At 41.7% G+C, this 24,331-nt stretch overlaps 1 long non-coding RNA gene across 3 annotated transcripts in view; it reads left to right on the forward strand.

The window, feature by feature from the left end:
* The first annotated feature begins 1,061 nt into the window (after nt 1-1,061).
* The window catches only part of LOC147692455 (uncharacterized), a 115,914-nt gene continuing 92,644 nt past the window's right edge, over nt 1,062-24,331 (forward strand). The window contains exon 1 of one of the 3 annotated variants that reach the window (XR_015300033.1): nt 1,062-1,186. This is a non-coding gene — a long non-coding RNA (uncharacterized LOC147692455). Of the gene's footprint in view, nt 1,187-1,246; nt 1,262-24,331 lie in introns of those variants that run through there. The other 2 variants (XR_015300035.1, XR_015300034.1) reach the window with 2 other exon arrangements.

The following is a 24,331-nucleotide window of genomic DNA, read 5'->3' on the forward strand; positions in this document are numbered from 1 at the left end:
TACTTTCCATGACCATGGAAGTGCCTTCCCAGTGTTTGTCCTGTGGTTGGAGTGTCTGCCTTTTTGCAGTATTCTCCATATACTTGTGTTCGGTGCCCTTTTGTAACATGCACACACCACTTTGCCCTTGTAACACACGGTTGCTACCTCTCACATGTTTTGTTTTATTTGATTTTTTTACCTTTGATACTTGCACAAGTGCCACCTTGCCTACGTAACGCTTGTTCTTGTGCCTAGCACTTATTGCAGTATTATACCTCAAATTATACTCTGTTTTCTCTTATAACTACACACTTGTCACTTTTCCTCTTGTGCACTTTTGACTACCTCATGTATTTTTGGTTGCTCACAATTTTTACTACCTCAAGTATTTTGTTTGCTCACAATTATCACTATTACCTTTACTACCTCATGTATTTTTGGTTGCTCACAATTTTTACTACCTCAAGTATTTTGTTTGCTCACAATTGTCACTTTTACCTTTACTACCTCATGTATTTTTGGTTGCTCACAATTTTTACTACCTCATGTATTTTGTTTGCTCACAATTGTCACTATTACCTTATGTAAGTAACGTATGCTTTTGTAATCTGCTCTTTTGTAATGTTTCTCATTATGTTTCATTTCTGTTCCTAATGTGACGCGCTCTGACGCCTTCGGGTAAAGTCCGCACTATATAAAAATGCATAAATAAATAAATAAACATCCAAGTCCTCGAAATATATCTTTAAAATGTTCCGTTATCGACTCCAGCTCCTGTTAAAGTACTACTCCCACATCTCCCTTCGGAATCTACCATCGCAGTGTGTATGTGTGTGTGTGTGTGTTGGGGGGGGGGGGGGGTGTTGAGGATATTTCACCAAGTAAACCAAATTACTAATTCAACGTTCTTCAAAAATGGTCAGGCATGCCATTGTTTTAGGGCTTGCCTCCTGGTCAAGAGCCCCCCCCCCCGCGTTGAATTGGTTACTCTTGTATCCCTCCCTACCCCTTCGTTTCTGTAAATGGATTCGTCTACACTTGCATGGGCGGACAGACATGTCCTTTTAAATACCTGTACGGAGCATGCGCGATTTTATTTACGTAAGGAATTGCGTTGCTGATAGAAGTGGAGTTTAATCTGTCCGATCTGTAGTCGGTGATACTGTCCTGTAGCCATGCCGGTGAAAGTACACGTTGTCTACTGGTAAGAAGACGCAGTTCTGGGTGGAATTGCAGCAAGATGAGGGTGTGAAACGCGGCGGCTCATTAGAGAGCGAGGGTATATTTCTCTGTATTCCAAATCGAACGCACAAAATTCTGCATGTGTCAGTTTAGTAGAAAATTTAGGAATATGATTTTCATCTTAGGTTTCCAGAGCTTGGTAGGCTCCTGAGAGAATGCCTAATCTGAGCAAGATATTTTAATCGGCTGTCGAGGTGTAGTCAAGAAAATACTATAACGTTGATCCTCTGTGCAAAGGGTTCTGGGGTCAGTGATCGTGGGGCAAGCTCAAATATGTGATTACTTGGAACAAAATATCCTGTAACTATTTTGTTAGCCTTCCATACACCTCGTAACATGAAGAATAAATGCAAGTGAATCTTATTCGTGTGAACTTCGTTATTTTACGTTATGTTGGTTAATATAATCACTGCAGTCAACGTGGAAGCAGAGAGCCACAAAAATCAATCCTGGTTGGTGCAGTGGGGAAGTATGACGTGTATTTTTAGTGGTACGAGGTTATAGCCTGTGATAGAAAGCACTCTGCATAGGTCAGTCTTTATTTTAAACTTTAAACGGTTTATTTATTTTAAAGCGTATAAAACGGGCTGCAACCAAAAGCACAAAAACGTTTTAGGTTTAAGATGAAACTAAAAACGTGATTTCAAAATATAGACTTTAGTAGCACAATCAAACTATATTTAGTGTAATTTTATTTATATGCATCTATTAAAATACACAATCTAGTCAGCGTGTGACACAGCATAACCTTAAACAAGCATTTGCAATGCAATAGGTCTCGCATTAGGAAAGTTTGAGCTATTGGTCTTGTAAATGACAATTTTTTTATTGATGTGTTTGTTTTGAAAATAGATAATTTAATAGCTTTGTCATTTACAATGCCAATAGTTAGAACTTTCGCAAATGTGACACCTATAGCATTTGTAATGCAACATGTTTTGTATTCACGTGACTTAGATGTATTGATATTACAAATTACAATGGCTTTTAATTTTTTTAAATAATTAATACTTAAATAAAAGTGATTGTAATTTATAATGGCAATAGCTTAAACTTTTGTGAAGATTATGTTCAGTGTATTTTATTGTGACGAAAATCCAAGAACAGAAGTGAAATATTAACATCTTTTTGTGACATTTGTAATAAAGCTTGAAACATTGAGAGAACATATTTGAACCAGTTGTTGTTGAATGGGGCAACACCCATTCTAGGGGCCACCAAATTTGCCTCGAGAAAAGTAAACTTAACATCCATCCCAATCTAACGTAGGCATGGAGAATACAGCAAGCAGAATCCAGTTTTTTGGCATGGCACAATGCACTTTACAGTCAATGTTAACACTTAAAGCTTCCATAGACATACACCAACCAAAGTTCCGCCACAATAAGCTGCCATTGAGACATACTGCCATGAAGACTCTCAGACATCATATCAAGTAACCTTCGTGGGATCATCTTCAAGCATCAAATAAGCCAAAACACTCTACGGGCCTAAATAAGGTCTCACTGCTAACAAACTCTCACTGCCACCAAAACATTATTCATATGAATTAGAATTGAAATGGATCGTCCAGGCTTCATGAGAACGCTTTTTGGACACTTAAGAGGGCGAATGGTATGTTGGGGCCCTATTGACAAGCACTCAACTCAACAAGCAATCAGTTAAAAACATAGTTTACTCAGCGCGCAACCCTTGTATAGGTTATGAACAAGTTGTACTCAACATGCAACTTAACTGCAACCGCTGCAGAGCATACCTTATCTAAAATGATAAATCGTGCCAATAGGTTAAGGGGATATAGCAGTTGACGTGCATCGGTCGTGAAAACAAACCATATACTTTTATGCCCATACATGAAATGCACCCCTGAGAAATGAATCAACACTCTGTGGTTGGGAAACGTGCAGTCTGCTCTTGCCTGCCTGAAAGTAAGGCATGCGTTAATCAACTGAATGCCATTTCATCGGCTCGATGCCCCTGTGCCTCTCGTACCTGCTGCCACCTCTGCAGCTTTGCTGTCCTGTTGCCCAACCACAAACTCCTCCACCAGGCTGCAAACCCAGCTCTCCATCCCTGCCATGTTACTTTGTAAATGACAAAGATATCAATTTAGCGATTTAAAAAAACCAACAAATACAATATTTGTCATTTACAAGACCAATAGCTCCAACTTTTCTAATGCGAGATCTATTGCATTTCCAATGCTTGTTCACTATTGAAAGGCTATATGTCCCATAGGATACAATGAGAGATACTTTGCAACATCTTATAATTATGACTTCTCATCGGGGCAAGATGGAAGATTAAGGTTTAGGCTCTCAACTCCGAATTTAATCACACATCTTTTAGTAAAGATGGTTTTTAAATTGTGTGTTTAGAAAGTAGGTATTTTCCCATTTAACCATTCAGTGTGCCTCTGCCCGTTTGTGGATTGACTGTCTGGTTTTGAAGTGACAGGGGCTGGGGATGTGCATTCACTGTAGACAGCCACTGTGAGGATTGAGGTGTGCCTGGCCCTTCCTGGATGGCTTAGATCTAAGCTAAATAGACCTTGGCAGCATTTAGAGTAGTTTTCCTTGCACCTGAATAGGGCCTGTCTCCCTTGCACAATGCTGCCTCCGCCCGCTGTGGTCCTACTGCACCAGTGAGGACAAAACTTGTTTGGGCTGAGCTCAGAGACCCTTGCACAAAGAAGATCACCTCAAGAGAAATGTCTGCTTTTCTTTTAAGCCAGTCTGGTATCATTCACCTGCGTGTGGCTCTTTATCATCCACAAGCTAATGGTTTCATTCAACGCAATAACCGAATTTATGTAGAATGTATTCAATGGGATGTTTCTTCGAGAATTGAGATAAAGCAAGCAGAACAAAGTATGCTTTGGGCACATCGCACAACTCCCGAGTACGATTACAGGTTCAAGTCCTTTTAAACTCCTTAGGGGCAGAGAAGCTTCTTTTCACTTGTGTCCTGCTTGGATGAAGAAATGGGGTTCACTCACCAAGAGGGGATCGTCAGATGACGTAGCTTGCTCTCCTAAGCAATTCATTTCTTGCAATTTTAAAGATTTCAAGTCTAAAATTTCTGTGGGTGATTGGATCAAGATCAAGTCCCCTCACAATGTACCTAAAGGGTTATCAAAGTTCAGTCCACCTGTAAAAGTTGATGCTGTTGCAAGCTGTGCTGTAGGAGTCAATGGGAAAAGCTGGTGGAATCTCTCGCGTCTACAAACTACGAGAGAGTTGTGTCCCAGTTAGGTCTTGTTCCAAGCACTCTAGGAATTCGACTTTCTCCAAAAGCAAATCTGGATTCTGTTGATTTATCTTTGAAATATGTTCCACCACGTAGAAGTGGTAGGATTCGTGTTACTCCTTTTCGCATGGATTTATAATATGCATTTCACTATTATTTTTTATTATTGTATTAGTATTAGGATTTATGAAATCCTCTGTTCATTATTTGTATTTTATTTTTTTGGGAAAGGAGTTAAATGTTGTAGTAATCCCTCTACATAGGACCTATGATGTCATCCCCATGACAATAGAATGTTGAAGTTTGAATACTTGCTGTACTGTTACTGCCTGTCAGTATCCTGGGAGCTGTGGAGGCTAACTGTCATTAAACTAAAGGTCTACTGAATATTTTGTGTCAGCCTGATTACTTCACATATGTTAAAGGCCTCCACATTAGTTACCATGGATACTTTATCTATTATGTATTACTCCAGCGTGCATGTCTTTGTGTTTTTAGGGTGTTGTGTTACCAGGGGCGTGGTTTCTCATGGTAACTGCAGTTTAAACTTAGTGGTGCTACAGGTTAGGTAGGTTATGAAAGGCATTGTCAGAGCACGCAAGGTCTAATTTGTAAGTACGGTAGCATTTAGAAAAGCATGTTTTGGCAGCTTTTCACATTTCAGTAAAGGCTGTCCACTTGTTTGTGTAGTCAGCTTGCTCACGGTGACGTGGCATTGTGAGAAATGTGCAGTGACCACATTGGTTGCTACAAGTTTGGGTGGAATGCTGTTGATCTTCATTGTGACTGTTAAGCTGCAAAAAAAAAGGCTTTCGGGCACAGCCAGTCCTCAACATTGCAGATCTGTGAATCCTGCAACAAACCTATTTTCCTTGTAGCTGTGCATTGAAGGTGTTGGCACTCCAACTTCAGGAACTAAGTGTATGGAAGACATTGTATTTGACCAAGAGTCCTATGTTTTCTGTGTTATTAGAAAGCTGTTGCCTTGTCCTTATCAGTTAAGAGTTTCTGTATAGGTTCCTGTTTGAGAATCACCTGGTGTCCGAGTTGGGCTATAGATAATCTATGTTTTATGAAACTGTTTTATATCGCATAACACCCCACACCCCACACAAAAAAAGTTCCATACATTTTTACCATTGACAAGGGGTACTGTAAACTTGCACGACTTATGTAGTATTTTTTGCTTTTGGATTTTGTATAGCAGTTATTACCTGAGAAGGCAATGGTCTAAAGGGTGCACTTTTGCAATCTCTGGAACATAGACCTAACAGTCTGTGGTTTAGTGTGGAGCAGAGAATTCAGAAGATGAAGAAATTGTAGTCTGAAGAGTATATGGAGGACGTTTAACTTGTGAAGCTGCTAGTTGCCTTTAGAGCCAGGATGTTTTGACTCTTTACTGAAGATCAGGACAGTTTCTAGTCTAGGATGAGAACTGGATTCAAAAGGAGTGGAGAGAGCTGCCCCTAAATTGCTTATTTCGTAACTAAATTTTTAACTAAGATTTTAAACTGTGTACGCTGTTTTAGTATCAGCCACTTTAGGGAAAACAATAATTCGATAGGGCATGAGTAACAAAGCTGGGGGGCATGGCAGGCATAGTGGTTCAGAGCCCTTGCACCTTGCCATTGATGTATATTGGTTTATGCATTTTGGGGTTTGAGTTGTCAAGTTTGAACTATGTCACCAGGTGGCTTGGTGCAGATTGGTTGTTAATGGTCAGTGAGGGTAAAATTTCCTGTTGGGTTCAGGTGGTTGAAGATATTTTTAATCACTGTTTACCTGTAGTTTGGAGGTTAAGAGATGATCACTTGGAAATCCACTCTCTCCTAGAAAGCGTCCTATAGAACCTAACCAAAATACCTCCTGCTTGGACCATATGCCGGTCTGGAGGTTTAGTGGACCAATATGTCCACTGTAGGGGCCTGTGTTTGACCTCACAACCCCTCCAGTACTCCAAACACTTATCACCAAATAAGCAACTTTAGTGCTTCCCTAACTTTCTGTGGTGATTTTGCCTTTTCAAACTTGTCAACAGAGTACTTAACTCTGAACTTGGATCCCTTTCTCATGAGGGAAGTCATCCCTTTCCTACGTTCATATTACTCAGACTGACAAACCCTTCTTTCTGGCATGCTTTGACTAGTTTAACGTCAACTGTGGCTTTCTTAAGCTTCTTGCTGGCAAGACTTAATCACCAACCAAATTCGTCCTTACAAATGCAGGCGGGACGACCTAACTTCTACCATTAAAGACTTATTTGCTCCAGTAGATGCTAGGATCAAATTCTTGACTATGTACTTAAGACTCTCCTTATCAGTGAAACTAGCACTCCACAGCCCCCTACTCCTCTTCCCGCCCCTAGCATGTCCATCATATCATCTAATGTTCATTCAGTAGGATAAAACGAGGAAGAAGATTTTTGGGCGTACATGGATCAAAGATCTAGCTCCCTTAATCCACACCTAAGATCCAAGCTTATCCACTTGTGGTTCATCACACCATTTGGAACCTGAGCTTTTCAAGCTGGCCTTGAAATGGAATTCACCACAATGGTTCATGAGTGAAGATGTTTGGACTTTGAAAATGTGATCAAAATTGATCAAACCGCTTCAACGTCGCCATTGCACTAAGGCCCAGTGATGGAAACAAATGGTGTCGGTCACAATCTTTACTGCATTTAAATTTGGTAACAAAGGACAGGCCTGTGCTCTTTATTGAAAATATTGGGGCTGCTCTAATTACCTAGTCAAAGATCTTGGCTTGCAAATTGTTTTGTATTCAGCTATAATAAGCAGCCTTGGTAGTGCTGACCATCTTCATGTGCAGATACCTGAGCCCTTACCATCTAGGCTGATGATTTACGAACTTCAGACACTGTTTTGTTGATATCGTTTGTGTTCCATGTTATGTGCAGTTCACAGAAGGGAGAGGGTAGTGAGGAATGTAGGACAGCTGGATCAGAACTACACATGTTTTTCCCCATTGTTGCAAGTTCTTCTGCTGGGCTGCTTACCTATAATTCCTGCAGTATTCCTACTTGAAAAGAATTTAGTGTTGGCTTTTCAGCTGGTGATTTAAGTATTCTGTTTGGTGAAGTTGTGTGTATCATAAGATTTTGGGCATGGGCAACAATTTCCCTTGCATGCTGCCTCCAACTGTAAGGCTTTGCGGACCACCTGACAATCACAGAAAGACACTCCATGATTAGAATTCACTTTGCGCTTATCAGATCATAAAGTGTTAGGAATTGAATCCCATTGTTTCAAGCTGCACTCTAATACCCTAACAAAACGGTCATTCAGGTAGGTGTGATAGTGGGCCTACTGTAGCGGAGAAATGGTTTTTCCAGAACGAAATTGCAGTATTTGGAACTTGTTGCACAAGTTCCTCATGGTGTTGTTGATGATTTGTCTGTAGCCCATCCAGGCACGGATGTGACATTATCTTTTGTACTGGTCCAGATATGAGCTCAATCGAGGCCAGTGACTGGGCATGAGTCCACATCCTCAGATTTGCAAGGAGGAGAATCCAGTTTAAGTTATAGGAATCAAGAAATCTAAGCATTGCCCCCTCCCTTCTTCCAGAACTTGTCTTGAACCAAATGAATTAAACGAGTCCGCCTTAACAATGGTGACAGAGAATGCCGTAGAACATAGCTGTCACCCTTATTGTCAGAGCATGTGTTAAAGGCTTCCAAGCTAGTTACCATGGATTCTTTATCTGCCGTGTATTTCGCCAGCATACATGTTTTTGTGATGTGATTGTGTTATCAATCAATCATTTGTAAAGCGCACTACATACCCGCGAGGGTCTCAAGGTGCTGGAGGAGGGGGCGCTACTGATCGAACAGCCAGGTCTTGAGTATCCTCCTGAAGGTCAGCAGGTCTTGGGTCTGTCGTAGGCTCAGTGGGAGGGTGTTCCATGTCTTGGCGATGAGGAGGGAGAAGGATGAGGACCTCCATCTTGTCAGAGTTCAGCTTCAGACGGCTGGTCTTCATCAAGTCGGCAACTGCCTTCATTCCTTCGTGGAGGTTGGTTTTGGCGGTGATGGGGTCATTGGTGAGGGAGAGGATCAGCTGAGTGGCATAGGAGATTATGTTGAGGTTGTGCTGTCAGGCTACGTGTGCGAGCAGGGCCATATAAATGTTGAACAGCGTTGGGCTGAGGAAGGATCCCTGGGGTACGCCGCAAATTACCTCGGAGGCTTTGGAACGGAATGGGTGGAGGTGGATGCTCTGGTTTCTGCCGGAGAGGACGGAGGTGGTCCAATCCAGAGTCTTGTCTCTGATCACTGCGGTGTGTGCGGTGGCAGACTGTGCCGAAGGCGGCAGAGAAGTCTTGGAGGATGAGTGCTGCGGCCTCGCCTTTGTCCAGCAGGGTCCTGATGTCATCGGTGGCGGAGATGAGGGCAGTCTCAGTGCTGTGGTTGCTGCGGAACCCTGACTGGGAAGGGTCAAGGATTCTGTTTTCTTCAAGGTATCCTGTTAGCTGTCTGACGATTTTCTTGATGACCTTGGCCGGGAAGGGGAGCAGAGAGATGGGCCGGAAGTTCTTGAGGTCTGCCTTAGGTTTTTTGAGTAGGGCGTTGATCTTGGTGTGTTTCCATTTCTCTGGGAAGGTCGTGGTCTCGAGGTAGTGATTGACGTTGCGCAGGTGGGGTGCGATGGAACTGCTTGCTCTGTTGAAGACCTGGTGTGGGAATGGGTCTGACGGAGAGCCGGAGTGGATTGTGCGCATGGGCTTGATGGTGTCATCGATGCTCATGCTGGCCCAGGCTAGCAGGGAGTCGTGGTCGATGGTGTGCAGAGGGTCTGTTGGGGCTGTCAGGGTGTTGAAGCTGTCGTGGATGTCTGCTATCTTGCCGTGGGAGCGGGTGGCGAGGGAGTCACAAAGGGCTTATGGCGGCGGGATGTCGTTTATGTTGGAGCTGGGTTGGAGAGTTCCTTCACAATGTTGAAGAGCTCCTTGCTATTGTGTGCGTTGTTGTTGAGGCGGTCTTTGAAGGAGATCCTCTTGGCCGCCCTGAGGAGGTGGTGGTGGTTGCGGATGGCGTCCTTGTGTGTTGCGTGGCTTTGTGTGTAGTTGGTCTTTGGTGATTTTGCTCCAGTAGCGGCGGGGATCTGTTGGGTGCGGTGGTGTGTGGTGGGCTTATGGAAGGCGAAGTGGATGCAGCGGTGGTCGGTCCAGAGGAGTTCAGTGGTGTGGCTGACAGACGTGCGGGCTTGGAGAAGACCTGGTCGAGCATGTGGCCGGCAAAGTAGGTGGATGTTGTGACGAGTTGCTTCAGTCTGAGGTTGGCCAGGTTATCGATCAGGGTTGTGGAGTTGTTGTTGTTGTTCTCAAGGTGAAAGTTCAGGTCTCCGTGGAGGATGTAGTCGAGGAGGTGGTTGGGGTCTTTCTTGGCAGGTTGTTCGTCGGCTCTGAGGCTGGTGTAGCTGCAGTTCTGGCAGGTGAAGGGGTCGTGTGTGCGTTTTGGTGCGGCCTTGAAGCAGGTGTGGCTCCGTCCGGAGTTGAGAACGTGCTGGGGGTAGTCGTGGTGGCCAGGAGTTCTGGCTCTGGGCGTGGTCCAGGCACAGACTGGCGCAGACGGGCTAGCCTTGGGCATGCCTTCGGCGCAGCCGGTATATATTGGGAGGTGGGAGGGAGGAGCAGCTGGGAGGTGGGGGCAGCGAATGGGGAGTGGGCCATCAAGGGGGTGGGGCCACAGGGGATGCAGCGGCGAGGGCAGTGAGGGACAACTAAGGTAACAGAAGGAACATTTTTTACAAAATCGAGAGAGACGAGTGGCACAGAAGGCAAAAGGGCACAAACGAGTGGAACAGAGGGCAGATGGGCACCAAAACGAGTGGCACAGAAGGCAAAAAGGCACAAATACCGGAAAAATTAGTGGCACAGAGGCAAAATACGGAACACAGAAATTCAAGGGCACGTAAGAACAGAAGGCAGAACGGGCAGAGAGGCACGGGGGCAGCGAGGGGAACAGAAGGGAAAACCGGGCAGACACACTGGGGCAGTGAGGGGAACCGAAGGGAAAACCGGACGGAGACACTGGGGCAGCAAGGGGTACAGAAGGAAAGACTGGCAGAGAGAGCATGGGGACAGCGAGGGGAATAGAGGGAAGATAAAGGGGCATGGACCACGTACAAGCAGCGGGGGAAGACAGACCACAGCAGTCACAGACAACAATGCAGATACAGGCAATAAAATAAAAGCAATAAAGCGGAGGATGAACAAACCTACCTATGGCCTACCACTGGCCACCAGGGATGAGGTGCAGGTGGTAGCCTGCGGCTGGTGGAGGGCCTCGAACTTCCTCAGCAGTGGCAGCTGGGGCAGGGTCAGGACGCACGGGAGATTTCTTACTATATGACTATTAAGGGAATTTTATGTAATGCTACGGTGCAATTGTAAAGCACCCTAACACCTTTGGGTAATTTCTGCGCTATATAAAACTGCTTAAATAAATATTTGCAGCGCTCTGACCTCTTTTTCAAAAAAGCTTCCCAAATTGTTCCAAAAGTGCGAGAGACACAGCGTTTAACTGTGCAGAGCGCCTCATGTCTACTGAGTGAGCAACACGAATCTGAGCCTCCACCGTACACACGAGCTCACTTGCAATACCCGGGACATTGAAAAGCGTGAGACACAACCTCCGTCGTGGAATGGCCTGCCTTGCAGTGAACTGCTCTCAGCGAACCAAGCGAGGTTGAGACTGCACCAATTTTGTTGTTGCAAACATTATCCATTCAAAAGCATGAGACTCTCTCCCTGACGGGCAAAGTGAGACAGTATAAACTGGTTCAATAGCTCCAGGATCATGGACTAGACCAGCAGGGAGTGTGAAAACGCCTTACAGGGTGAAACAGGCTGACCTGTGCACGGGCGATACAAGAGTCTGCTCAAACTCTGATCAGTGTACTCTTAAGCCGGCGGCGACCTCTGTCTCCCCTCGCAGTCCTCTACCGGCGTCCCCACAAATCCCCTAGCGGACTGCAGATATATAGGACAAGACCCATCAGAAACCTTAATGAGCTGTGCAAGTTTAAGACTTACAAATGGCGGTGGTGCTCAACTGAGGCAGCGCTCTGGCAGGGTTACTATTCTCCCTTCTAGAGTTGAACCTCTTCTCCTTCTCTATTGGGTTCCAGGCCACTGTCCATCTGAATGTTTGGGGGACTATACTGTCCTCATAGAGGTACCATGCTGCACCACTGGATGGGTGTATTGTTAACCCTTATTTTTCTTGGTAACTCAGGGTACTATACCAGAACCTGAGGAGACCTGCCCGCCAGGGGGCATTCCTGGAGCTGTGAGCATCAGACTGTTTGGATGGTTCCATACTGTCTACGTTTTATCTGCCAAATTGCCTTCTCCAATATGGGTAAATAAACTAAGCCTCGAAAAATCATAAGTTACTAGACCTGAAGTTACAGTGACTTAAGTAATCTGTTCAACCTAATTATACATTTGTAGACCCATAAACTGCTTTCAAATTATGTGATCCTAGGCAAATATTTTAATTCATTGAGTCACAATTTTCTTGTCACATTTTGAAAGAGCACCTGCAAATATTCGAGTTCAGCGTGTCTGATGTACACAACATTTTTATTTGATTTAATAGACTAAACTTTTGCTCCATATATTACAAACCTAGCCACATATGTGATACACGTGACCACTGACTGCAGGGCGGAAGCAGGAATGTTTCTTAAATCGTGCTTAGAAACTATCCCTTTCAATAAATGCATACCTCAAGCATGAAGTGGTAGCACCCTCATTTGCAATCAGCAGATTTTCAATTGAAATGGCCACAATTTTCCTCTGACATGCTACCACCGATAAAACTGTATAGTGTGCAAACAATGTTTAGAAATTGAGTTTCTAAAATTGTCATTTGCACATCACCATGTAGTGTTCTGATTTGTTTTGTTGCTATTTAAATCTTTGTTTGCATCACATTTCTGAATTTCAAAACTGTCCTATTGTAATTCCTGAAATATTTTAAAATATTTGTACTGTATATGTACAAGCTGTTTAAATGTTCAGTTGGAAAAAAGCGGACACCTTATAGCCTTTTGTTTCACAATAATTGTCAGATCACTTCATAGAAACCTCTAACTGTAATAAGGGGAAAATTAAACCCCATTTGCCTTAATAAAATAAGCATCAATTAGTGAAAAGACAAACTGCCATTTGCCCTCTGTCCTTGAACAGACAGCAAATGTGTCACGAATAAAACCAATCAGTCTTTATTGCTTCATTTTTTTTTTTAAATGAACAGACCACCTGTTCTTTTCAGTTTAAGTTCAGTCACCAGCACGGAGGAGTAGGTCATATAAATAACTCGAGCGGAATAGATTGTTTTTAGGCCTGTAAACAGACACCAAACACTACTACCCGCCAATCCTGTTAGGACACTTGCTCTAGGCACACTTTCTGCCTTGCCCTGACCATGCTGTCCCTCATTCTGCCCTCTTACTGGGGTTGATCTCTTATCTCACTCCACTGCTGTGTCGGCACTGCGACCACCTATGTTGCCCAATTTATAGCGGGTACAGAGCATTCACCTTACTAATGCTTGTTTGAGTGTTGATTTGTGCGTGTTATTTTTCTTATGTGGTATTAACCATGTGTAGCTGTAACACTGTTGTAGTTAACCACTTTACTGAGGGCTGAGATTAGGTCCTCTCACTTGCAATATGATCAGCTTTTGCTTCTGCAATCGGAAGGAAAGCAGGTTGTCATTATAATACATTTTTTATAATTATGTATTTGATAAATCCAAGAGTAAAGTAATTGGGTGGCTTGAAAAAGATCTGGATTACTTCCTCGAGGGGATAGACCGGGACTATGCATTAATGTGGACAGGGGACTTTAACTGTGGTAAATGTACCTACGAAGTGGGGGAGCCCTGTGGATATTGTGACCACCTAGGAGACGGGATACCCCCACTTCCCCCACGATCTGTATGTGGAATCCATGAATAATGTGGTGCATAAATGTTCTGGCAATCTTGGAACCCACCCCTGTGGGAGGGGAACTAACCTACCAACATACGTAGGAGCAAGGTCATCCTCAACTATACACCATTTTATTTTGTTGGCTAACTGTAGCGAACTGGTGGAAAATGTACTGATTAACACCAGTTTATTTAGCGACCATCACCCCTTAACAGTATCATTAAGATTAAAACTGATCCAAAAAGAACAGTATAAGAGATTGGAAAATTATATTGAAACGCAGGGGAACAAGGGAGTGTCAATAAAATGGTCTGGAGTAAGCCCGGTCATATTTATGACAAAACTTGGAGACCAATACAAAATGATTTAGACACTTGTCTGGATAGTACTGGCAGAGCCAGGGGATCATAACTGCTTTTTATAAAATTATAATTGAAATTGCTGGCGATTTAAGTATTAAAAGATAGTATAAGGCACAAGATTCTAATCCTAGATGGTTCAATCATGAATGCTCTAAGCTAAATAGGGATTTGAAACTGGTTTTAAAGCAAACCCCTAGAGAACGTACAAGGATTTTTACTTTGCGGAAATTATATAAAAATACCCTGCAAGAAATATAAAGGGAAATCTGCAAAGGGGCGTGGGAGAAACTAATCCAGGCTGCAGAGTTAAAGACTCTTTTTTTGGAAAACAGTCACCCCTTTTTTTTTTAAAGTTAATACAACAATAAATATTGATACTGTGATACCCCCAGAAGACTGGGTTGCCCACTTTGAAGACATTTTTAACCCAGATGATGTGAAAATAAGTGAGAAAACAAAAGGAAACTTTATAATGGTAGAACCCATCAACTCTTTACCAATATCTCCAGAAGAGATTGAAGTAGCTTGACAAACGTGCGAATGGTAAAGCTGCAGGCCCGGACAGAGTACCAATCAATGTTTTTAAGCATGATATGGACTTATGAATACCCATTGTACAAATGTTTTTAATGCCACCATTGGGGGCTTTATTTACCAGCTACCTGGGTAGAAAGCATCAATGAAATGATTTTTAAAAAAGGTGATGGAGGAAAGCCAAATTGCTACCGCCCAATCTCTTCTTGACTCCACGTCAAAATTGATGGGCCGCATAATGCTGGAAAGACTTGAAATTTGGGCCAACGAGGAAAAAATTGTGACTGATGTACAGTATGCTTTCAGAAGAGGAATTGGGACGGTAGAGCAGTGTTTAAATTTAGAGTTAATAATAGGGAAGTATACTTTAGCAAAGGAAGGGGCGCTACACCTCTGTTTTGTTGACCTTGCTAGCACCTTTGATTTAGTCAATCACAGCAAATTATGGCAAACACAGAAAGGGTTAGGTGCCCCCTTGTTATAATTACATACTTATCACAGATCTATACCCATTTAACTTCTAGGGTACAATATGGAAAGAGGGGGAATGTACACCTGATTCAGTGTAAAGAGCAGCATTAGACTGGATTGTGTATTAGCACCCCTCCTTTTTTCTCTATATGTTAACAATGTAGACCCCTTTTTACAAAATCTTAGTGTAGATGCTCCGAAAGTTGGGACCCGCTTGACCCCCGTACTGCTTTATGCAGACCACGCTGTCCTTCTATCAAGGACAGCGAATGGCATACAAAACCTTATAGAATATTTTGCCCTGTACATGACGATTTTAAATTAAATCTAAAGTGAACTTTTGTAATGATGTGGGGGCGAAAAGCCTAAAAATAAACATCATGTAGGTGGAGTTTTAATTAATAGTCTCATCTTTCTCTTATTTGGGGTTGCTTTTTATCAAGAATGGTACATGGACTCCCATAACTAATATGTAATATGACATTTTTAAGATCAATAGAGAGCATTATTTAGATTTTCAGCGAAGATGGGTAATAAACCCATTTGCGAAATCTTAGCACTCTATCAGAGCAAATATGTCAGGGGCCTGTTATGGAGCTGCTATTTTGGGCAGGTCTAACATCCCCTCCCTACAGACCCAAGAAAATAAATTCTTAAAGAATATTGGCAGTCCCCAATGGGACCGCAACCTACATAATTCATAAAGAATTATCAGCTCTGTACATTAGTGACACAAATGTTGCAGAACTCACCTTTTGGCATGGCATTTGGTCTAAGGCCAAAACAAAACTTACAAAAGATTTAATTATATACTGCTAATCAGACACAGATAGAAGAGACCCCCTTTCTATACAGGAACTTAGCAAACCGGAACTTGAGCATAAATATTTAAAATAATGGAAAATGAAAGACCGGTCTGTCAGTCAACAATACACTGTCATGTCATATTGTGAATGACCTTTTGTGAGGGGCCTACAGCCGTTCTTAATATTGGTGAAAAACGTACAGCAGAGATTTTACCTTACAAGGCTAAGGATGAGTACATTACATCATTTAGTTGCTTTCCCTAGAGTGGAAAAATGGTGTCAAACTTCCAAATTGTCCTTGTGATGGAAAATCCATGCAATCCACGATGTACTTTATTCTGTTTTGTAGCTTTTATAAGGATCTCCAGAAATCTGTTTTAAAGCCTCCTTTTTATCAAACATGCTTTTTAAATATAAATATGCATTTAATTTTGTATGTAGTCTACAAAATATGAAAATTATAAGTACTGTAATCTGTTTTATACAACTTGCAGTCAGGAAACCAAAAGATTACTCACATCTTGATGCATTGCTATATGAAAATTTAGATGATTATCCCTAAATGCCGCTCTTTTTTCAACTATGTATTCCTTATCAAGGTGTTCATTTTGTATTCTAGGTCTTACTATGTATTCTTGCACCAGTACTTTAACTCCCACGACCGAATGTAGTTTGCCAATCCTTAGTCACTTTAAATTGCCAAGAATGATTAATGAGGGTTACACAGACTTTTTGATAAAATATTTTACAAATGTATTTTAAAAATTCTTTTTGTGTATTTGTATTTTAAATTATTCAGAATGACAATGTAAATTTAGGAATGTTTTTTATAGTATACTTTTATGGTGAGATTTGTTGCACCGAATAAAGCTGATTTTGATATGACCTCTCGTGTGTTTTTTTTTTTTTTTTTTTTTTTTTTTTTTTTTAACGAATGGAGAATGCTAGGCAGCCTAAAGTGAATTGGAAACACACAACATATAGTAAACTGACCATTGCTAAATAATAGCCAGTTTTGGAGGACTTTGCCAATGAGTGATAGCTGGAAGATCTAGGTTTATTACAGAAAAACTATGCTAAGCTGAGGAACTAGCACACAGACATTGTACATTTGGTAATTCAATTTGTATAATGCATTCCTGCAATGATACTGTTATAGGGTGATGGAGTAGAGTTGTACCTGCATGTGTTAAAAATCCAGATGCTTGGACAACTAGATGACGTCGAACAATGTGCATAGTGGTACCAGGAATTGCAACTTGATATGAATCCAGGGCATAGGTGGCCGGCAATGAGACAGTTGTACAGCTTGGAGTCATGTACATGATGAGGTCTGGGTGATTTAAGTGTAGGAGTGCGGTTCCAGTAACTTCCAGAACTGGGTTAAGCACAGTGGGAATGGTGTCCTAAATGTTTGTTTGACCACCAACCCACAGGTCTTTTGGAACTGTACACAAGTGCAATGCAACTCCTGAACAGCAATTCATTTTGTTTCCTTTCTATAGTAATTTTTGTATTCAAAACAAAATTGAAATGTCAATAAGATGTCTGCAGCATTACATATAAAATGTGCCAGGGCCAGACATACCATTGGTTATACAGGTACACTATGTCCATATAATCACACCTGCCTCCACCACAATAAGGACTCATGGTATGTAGACTGTGGGTTACAGAGCAAGCAACCCCTTCCCTGGTCAAAGGATGTGATGGTAGTCTTTAAAAATACTCCATATTTTAACATACTTATGCAGACAACCACTGGATCTATAAGCCGCCTCCTCTGCTATTGAGCTGTAATCCATACCCTGCAACCATTCCCGAAAGGAGACTGGGTAGGTGGAACGCTTTGGCTTGACAATGACTGGCAATGACCCGCTTGGGCAGTGTAGAAGCAATACCAGCCAGAGCGGGATCTGCACATCCTAACCCAGGAATACTCTGAAAACTACCATATTTGGCCCTTCCGAAGTGCAACCCAGTCACCTCCTGTAGTATTGAAAAGATTCTGGTCCAATGAGTGGAAATAACTGGACATTGCACTCCGTGTGACTCCAGGTGCCTTCTGCATCACGGCACCAGAGGCATCCCAGCGCCAAGGCCCTCCCTATCCTTCCAAAGTTTCTGGTGTATCGTATACTCTGTAAAAATGTTTTTGAATTGTATGATTTGCAATCTGTCGGGATGACCAACTGTCAGGCTGCCATCTTTGCCTTGGCCTAGTTTTACTTATTTAGCTCTCCTATGTCTGCTTCCTGGCGGTTCCGCCGTATAGTCATGGGGTCTGGCGTACTAATGATTACAATTCTATAAAACTGTGAGATACACATTCCTGCCAATCTCCACCATGGTAATCTTTGCTTCCAGTAAGTTATGATTGGAAAATAGGACAGGGTGTTTTCCTTGTATTCCAAAGCTTGTTGTATCAATAAATGGAGGATAAAAAAACTTGTAAATCGTACTTCTGGCTCAGTTGTGCAAAGGAGAACATATTTGTGGCTCCAAACATGCCCCAATATGGAGCTGAATATCAAAGGGTCTGGCTCTTAAGCAGCAAGATTGAGCTCACTTATACTACAACCAAAAACCATTGCCAAAACTGCTACTAATTCCTATACTATGTCCTCTCTGGTATAAGAATGAACCATCACTATACCATAAAGCTCATGAATTGCTTTTTATTTTGAAATCTTATTTTAATTTTTAGAAAAGAACATTTATCAGTTTTTTTACATATCACAACTAGCCCCCAATTAACTGTACGAAATACTCCAATAGGAGAATGGTTTCAATCGTTTGATCAGCAGTGTCTGAAAACAAGAACAGGTACGTATGAAGGTAACGTTCTGGAAACGTGAACACTAAACTGGTATGAGACGCCGAAGCCCGATGTCAATTACCTTATTAGAAGGCGTTCCCGGCTGTGCCTTTATGATGAATTGTATTCTGTCTCCTGGGGGGTAAAGAGCACTCGGTTGGTAAACTGTATAGTATCCAATCAAACAGTGATGTTTACCGATTTTAACAAAGTATCAAAAAACCTACCGGCAGAGTGGCAATAAAGCTAATCCTTGGTCTCAACTCGAATGTGGCCAATGAATGCGCCTAATGGAACAAGGTCCTGGCCGGGTTTTGGCCAGAGTGGTTCAGTCACGTGATGTGAGGAGATTAACATTCCCCGCTTGGATTGCTGGGCGATGTAGTTTCTCTCAAAAACCCGTTCTATATTGAATGATGAGGAGTGCGATCTGGACAAATCGTAGAGCATTCCCAATAGGGTGGCTGGGGAATGTGGTTATTTTGAATGGGCGAGCTTTATTGACGATAGTTATATTGATTACGAATATGCAGAATCAATTCACGCTGATCAATTCGAGCAGTTCGCTTATCGTCCCTGGTCAGCCTGAATTGCTACAAACTCACGTTCTTGTTTGATTAATAATGCCACATGTAATTGTTAAAATTGGGCAAACTTTATTTCTCATTGTCTCAACATCAAGTTTGTATCACGTGTATGAAAAATCAATAATGAGTTATAACGATGATCCTTTCATTCAGTGTCTTTTAGCAACCATAGTCCGCATGTAAGATATTTAAAGTCATTATGAACCCCCAGAAGATGATGATCTGCAGGACAGATGTTAAAGTGTCCCATGGTGTTAACTTATGTATTTATGAAACGTAGTTCTCATAATTTGTAGAATTCAGAGATCTCGTTTAATCCTTATACCGCCGTATCAAATTTGACTATTAAAAATGCTTCCCTTTTAGACTATTTTTGCTCTGTATCTCCTCCACGTTGGTCCATCTCCACATTTGCAATAACAGTCCATTTTATGTCCTTTTCCGTGTGTGATTTTCTGGTCCAATGGTTGACGAGCGGTACAGTGTCCACTTTTTTACGGATCCGTCACTTGTGTTGGGTTATTCTTTGACGGATCTCCTGACTGGTTTTCCCTATGTAGAGCATTCCACATGGGCAGGTGATTCCATAAACTACAAACTTAGTTTTGTATTTGGAAAGAGTGTCCTGTTTCCAGTGCGTTCCTTTTTGGCTGCAAATGGCGCCTTCAACAGTGCTTTCACAGCACGTACAGGATCCACATTTGTGGTGGCCTATGATAGGTGCCAGCCCCATGATTTGTCTTAAGGTGGCCTTAGGTTCTCTTTTCACCGCCGCCCTTACTATGTAGTTGGATATACTGCTTTCCTTTTTGAAGGCGAAAAGCGGCATAGTTTTAAAGCTTTCATCCAGGGGTTTAACAAGATGCCAATTTTGAGCAATGTTTTTTTTCAACATATTGGAATCTGGGCAGAAGGTAGTCACACAAACTTGTCTACACAAAGTTTTCTTCTTTTTTCTTTCTAGCAGAGTCTCCCTCGGGGTCCACCAGGCGCGCTTCATAGCCCCTTTGACCAGTTTTTTTGGGTAACCTCGTTCTTTCAATTTATCTTCCAGATTGGTAGCATGTTTGAAATATTATTCTTTGTGTGTACAGTTACGGCGTATTCTTAGAAACTGCCCATATGGCAAGTTTTCGCATAAACTCCTCTGGTGATTGCTAGTGAAAAGCAAAGATGTATTTGTCCGTTGGTTTTTTTGTATAGTGTTGTAGCTAATCCTTCGTTTTCACTATAAACCTCCACATCCAAAAATGGAATCCTGAAGGTAGATTGGGATATACTAAACTGTATATCATGTGTCCTTAAATTAAGCCAATTAAAGAAGGATTGTAATTGTTCCTCACTACCGGTCCAAACCATAAAAATGTTGTCTATAAACCTTATCCAGGTTGTGATATACTCAGAAAATGGGTTGTTATTATGAACAAATGTCTCTTCATACATGAACAGCACTGCCAATTCTGGGGCAAAGGGACACCCCATTACCACGCCTTTTATTTGAAAAAAGAAATCGTTGGCAAAAGAAAAGTAATTCTTTTTCAGTGCAAATGCAGCCAGGTCTACAATAAATTCAGTGGGTACTCTGAATGGGCTTTCTCTGCTATCTAGAAAATGAGTTAGCACAGCCAGGGCCTCATCTTGGGGAATCTGCGTGTACAACGCGGTGACATCTAATGTCACTAATAAATCTTTATCTCTTGTAAATTGGACATCCTGTATTTTAGTAATAAAATCAGTTGTGTCCTGGAGATATGATTTAACTTCAGGTAAAAATTGTTTGAGGAAACAATCAACATATTTTGAAATTGGTTCTAACAGAGTCACACCCTGAAACGATAGGGCGTCCAGGTGGTTGAGTTGGATTTTTGTGAACTTTAGGTAATACGTAGATTACTGGTGTCCGTGGATATTTATTTTGTAAAAATTCGTATTCCTTTTGTCCTAAAAAGCCTTGATCAAATCCTTCCTTTAGTAATGAAAAAAGCTGACCTTGTAGTTCTTTAGTAGGATCTTTGGAGATCTTTCTGTTACAATTTAAATAGTCTAGCTGTTTGCGCACTTCTTTGATGTAGTCGTTGGTGTCCCATACCACGATTGAGCCCCCTTTGTCAGCCTGCTTAATAGTGACTTTGGGGTCATTCTTAAGGGCTGACAAGGCTTCCTTTTCTTCTTTTAAAATATTGTATTTCAGGTATTTTCTTGTCTTTTCCATTTCTGAAATGGCTGACAACAGTCTTTTCAAAGTCAAGATTTCTTTTGGGACTTGGTTGGCAAGCGGACAAAAAAATCTATTTCCTCCATAGACCTGTCACTTCCATGGTTTTGGGATTGTTTTTATCCAAGAAGAAGAGTCGTAATCTTAGCTGTCAACAGAATTCAATAAATTCCATTTTGAGTTTAACAAAGTCCGTTTTTCTTTGTTGGAACAAAACTTAATCCTTTGTTGAGGATGCTTTTTTCTTCATTTGTCAAGATTTTGTTTGACAAGTTGTAAATAGGCGAGATCTCTAGTTATTGTAATGTTGGCGCCGGGTTGTCATTTCCCAGGGTTGGTTGTTGAACCTGGTTCTTCCTCGTGGTTTGGATTGGCCTCTGCCTAAAAAAGGCCCCTGTGAGTTTTGTTGGGTGTTCCATTTCCTATTCCTGTTTTTGCGGTTGTCCCCTCTATCAGATTCTCCTTCTGAAGAGGAAGAAGTCTTAGAAAATGAAATGGATTTTGTGACCGTCCCTGGTTGTCCGTCTGGTACCTCCTTGATTCTAATTTAGTATAAAAATCAGCTTGTAGATAAGGATAGACTATGTCCAAAGAAACGTTCTTTTGGTCTTCATCAAACTGATTATTTTTTTGATTTATAGTATTGTCCTTGAAATCCGAGATTTCCTTTTCAACTTTCTCAAGTAGTGTTTTAGAGTCTGCAATATCTTTGTTTCCTTTAATTTCTAGTTCCAGTGCTTCGATTTCTTCCAGTTCTTTTTTTAGAAATTCTTAGAGCTGTCTCTACAGTCAGGACCATTAGGTCATCCGTAAAAATCACTGGAATATTTTTAATTTGCAGACCTCCAGGGATTGTACCCTCCCTTAGATGTTGTAAAAGTGACCCTGCAGATCAGTCCTGATCTGTTTCTTTTTGAGTCGAAGTTTTGTCTGATTCGTTCTGAAACTTTGCTGTTGTACTAAGAGAAGCTGATGTGAACACTGGCGGAGCACTTAATAATTTTTTACTGTGATCTTCGCTATAGGCGAAGGTGTCTTTTTCGCTTATGGTCGGAGGGAAAGAAAAGTAAAATTAGAAAGGGACATGAACAAAAGTGAGTGCCCAAAAAATCACCACCACGAAGAGTGCAAAAAATATGATACAATAACACAAAAATCCTTAGTGACCAACAACCCATTAGTCTGAAAGAGAACTAGAGCACCCTAGTCTCCTATCACTATAGTTTACAGTGATCTTCAATAGACCTCGCGGAAAAGCTCCCGCTACAAAACCTAAATATCAAAAAAGGGTCTGGCTCAACCCCTTCGATGCTGGTGACGGAACCATTCCGTCATCAGTCACGGTTGAGCTGTGCTGATGACAGAATGGTTCCGTCACGACCACACCCTGTTCTGCATTGTCCAGCACAGGGGAGGAATTCAATCCGCAGCCATGAGGTTAAGCAGCAAGGCTGAGCTCACTTATACTACAACCAAAAACAATTGTCAATACTGCTACTAATTCCTATACTATGTCCTCTCTGGTATAAGAATGAACCATCACTATACCATAAAGCTCATGAATTGCTTTTTATTTTGAAATCTTATTTCATTTTTTAGAAAGAACATTTATCAGTTTTTTACATATGTACGAAACCGATCACAACAAGCCCACAATGAACTGTACGAAATACTGAACAATACGACACAATCACATCAAACATTCTTTATCAAACATACTACATTCATGCACATCCCTCTATAATACAACATATACAATAAACCAAACAAACAATTTATCAATAGGGAGAACTTTTTCCTACAAGTATGCGAATATATATATATTTTTATACATTTTTATGGCATTCTGATAAACTTTATCAACTTGCATGAATCATTAATCATGAACAAATCATTTCGTGCAAGAAAAAATACAAATGATAGTTTGGCTTATCTGAAGGTCTACGTGTTTCGAACCCCGCCAATGAGGGGGTTCTCATCAGGACCAAAGCCTCATGGAGGTGTAAGCAGTTGCTGGTGTTTGCTCGGGTGGAGCCTTATTCAGTTTCTCAAAAATGGTCATTTTTTGATTTAGTGCCGCTTTCTTTTTCTCTTCAGTGACACCAATCTAGACAATCAATCGGCTACCTTATTTTCTGTACCCGGAATGTATAAAACTTTGAAATTCATATCTTACAGGGCCACCACCCATCTACAAATTCTTGAAGAAACGACACCCAGAGTTTTCTTTGCAAACATATCCTTCAGGGATTTATGATCCGACTTCTACACAGGGTCTCTTTCTCGATCAGATTAATGATTTTCAGAACTAAAAAAGGCCCTTGGGTACAAAACAGTCACCTCTTTGCCATTGTTTTATTTGCACAAGAACCTCACCCAAGCCTTTTTGCACTGTCATCCGTTACAAGTATAAAGGCACATGTTGTATCTAAACATTTTAAGGACCGGGCACAAGTCAAGGCTTCTTTGACGTCATGGAGCTCCGAATTAAATTGCAAGGTCCATGACAATCTGACCCTCTACTTCAAAAGATCCCTCATGGCAAAAGTGTGAGCAGCCAAGTTCAGCAAAAATTTGTTATAATAATCTGCTAGTCCAAAGAAAGTGACCAAGTCTTCCCTATTCTGTGGAGCTAGAAGATTGACAATGGGGCTAACCAGACACTGTGTTTGATCCCGGCGTTGGTTAACCTGTGTCCCAAATAATTATTTTCTGAGAGACTAAATGTTCAAGGCATGTGGGCTGCTGAATTTATATGTTAGCATAGATCGGCCCCTAGTGTTGGGTCCGGATGTTTGCACCTTGTAGTCTTGGAAGAGTCTTCGAAGTATCACAAGATAGGTGACTCCTCCTCTGGACTACAGTGCACATGGGCATCTTCTCCATCTTCAGATTGTTTTCCTCCGCCATTGGGTACGGATGCACTTCAACAACTTCAACTTCGAGACCGCAGTTTTTCAACTTTCTAAGGCCAAAAACCTTCTACCTTCGTCGGTATTGTTTCCGCTCGGTATCCCTCGACTCAACACTTTCCGTCTTTCTTCGGTCGTCGACGCGGGCCGTTGGGCCTTTTCGACGCCACGTGGGCCTCCTGCCGATGAA

Source organism: Lissotriton vulgaris, chromosome 9 (assembly GCF_964263255.1).
Source record: "Lissotriton vulgaris chromosome 9, aLisVul1.2, whole genome shotgun sequence".
In the NCBI taxonomy this organism is placed as follows: Eukaryota; Metazoa; Chordata; class Amphibia; order Caudata; family Salamandridae; genus Lissotriton; species Lissotriton vulgaris.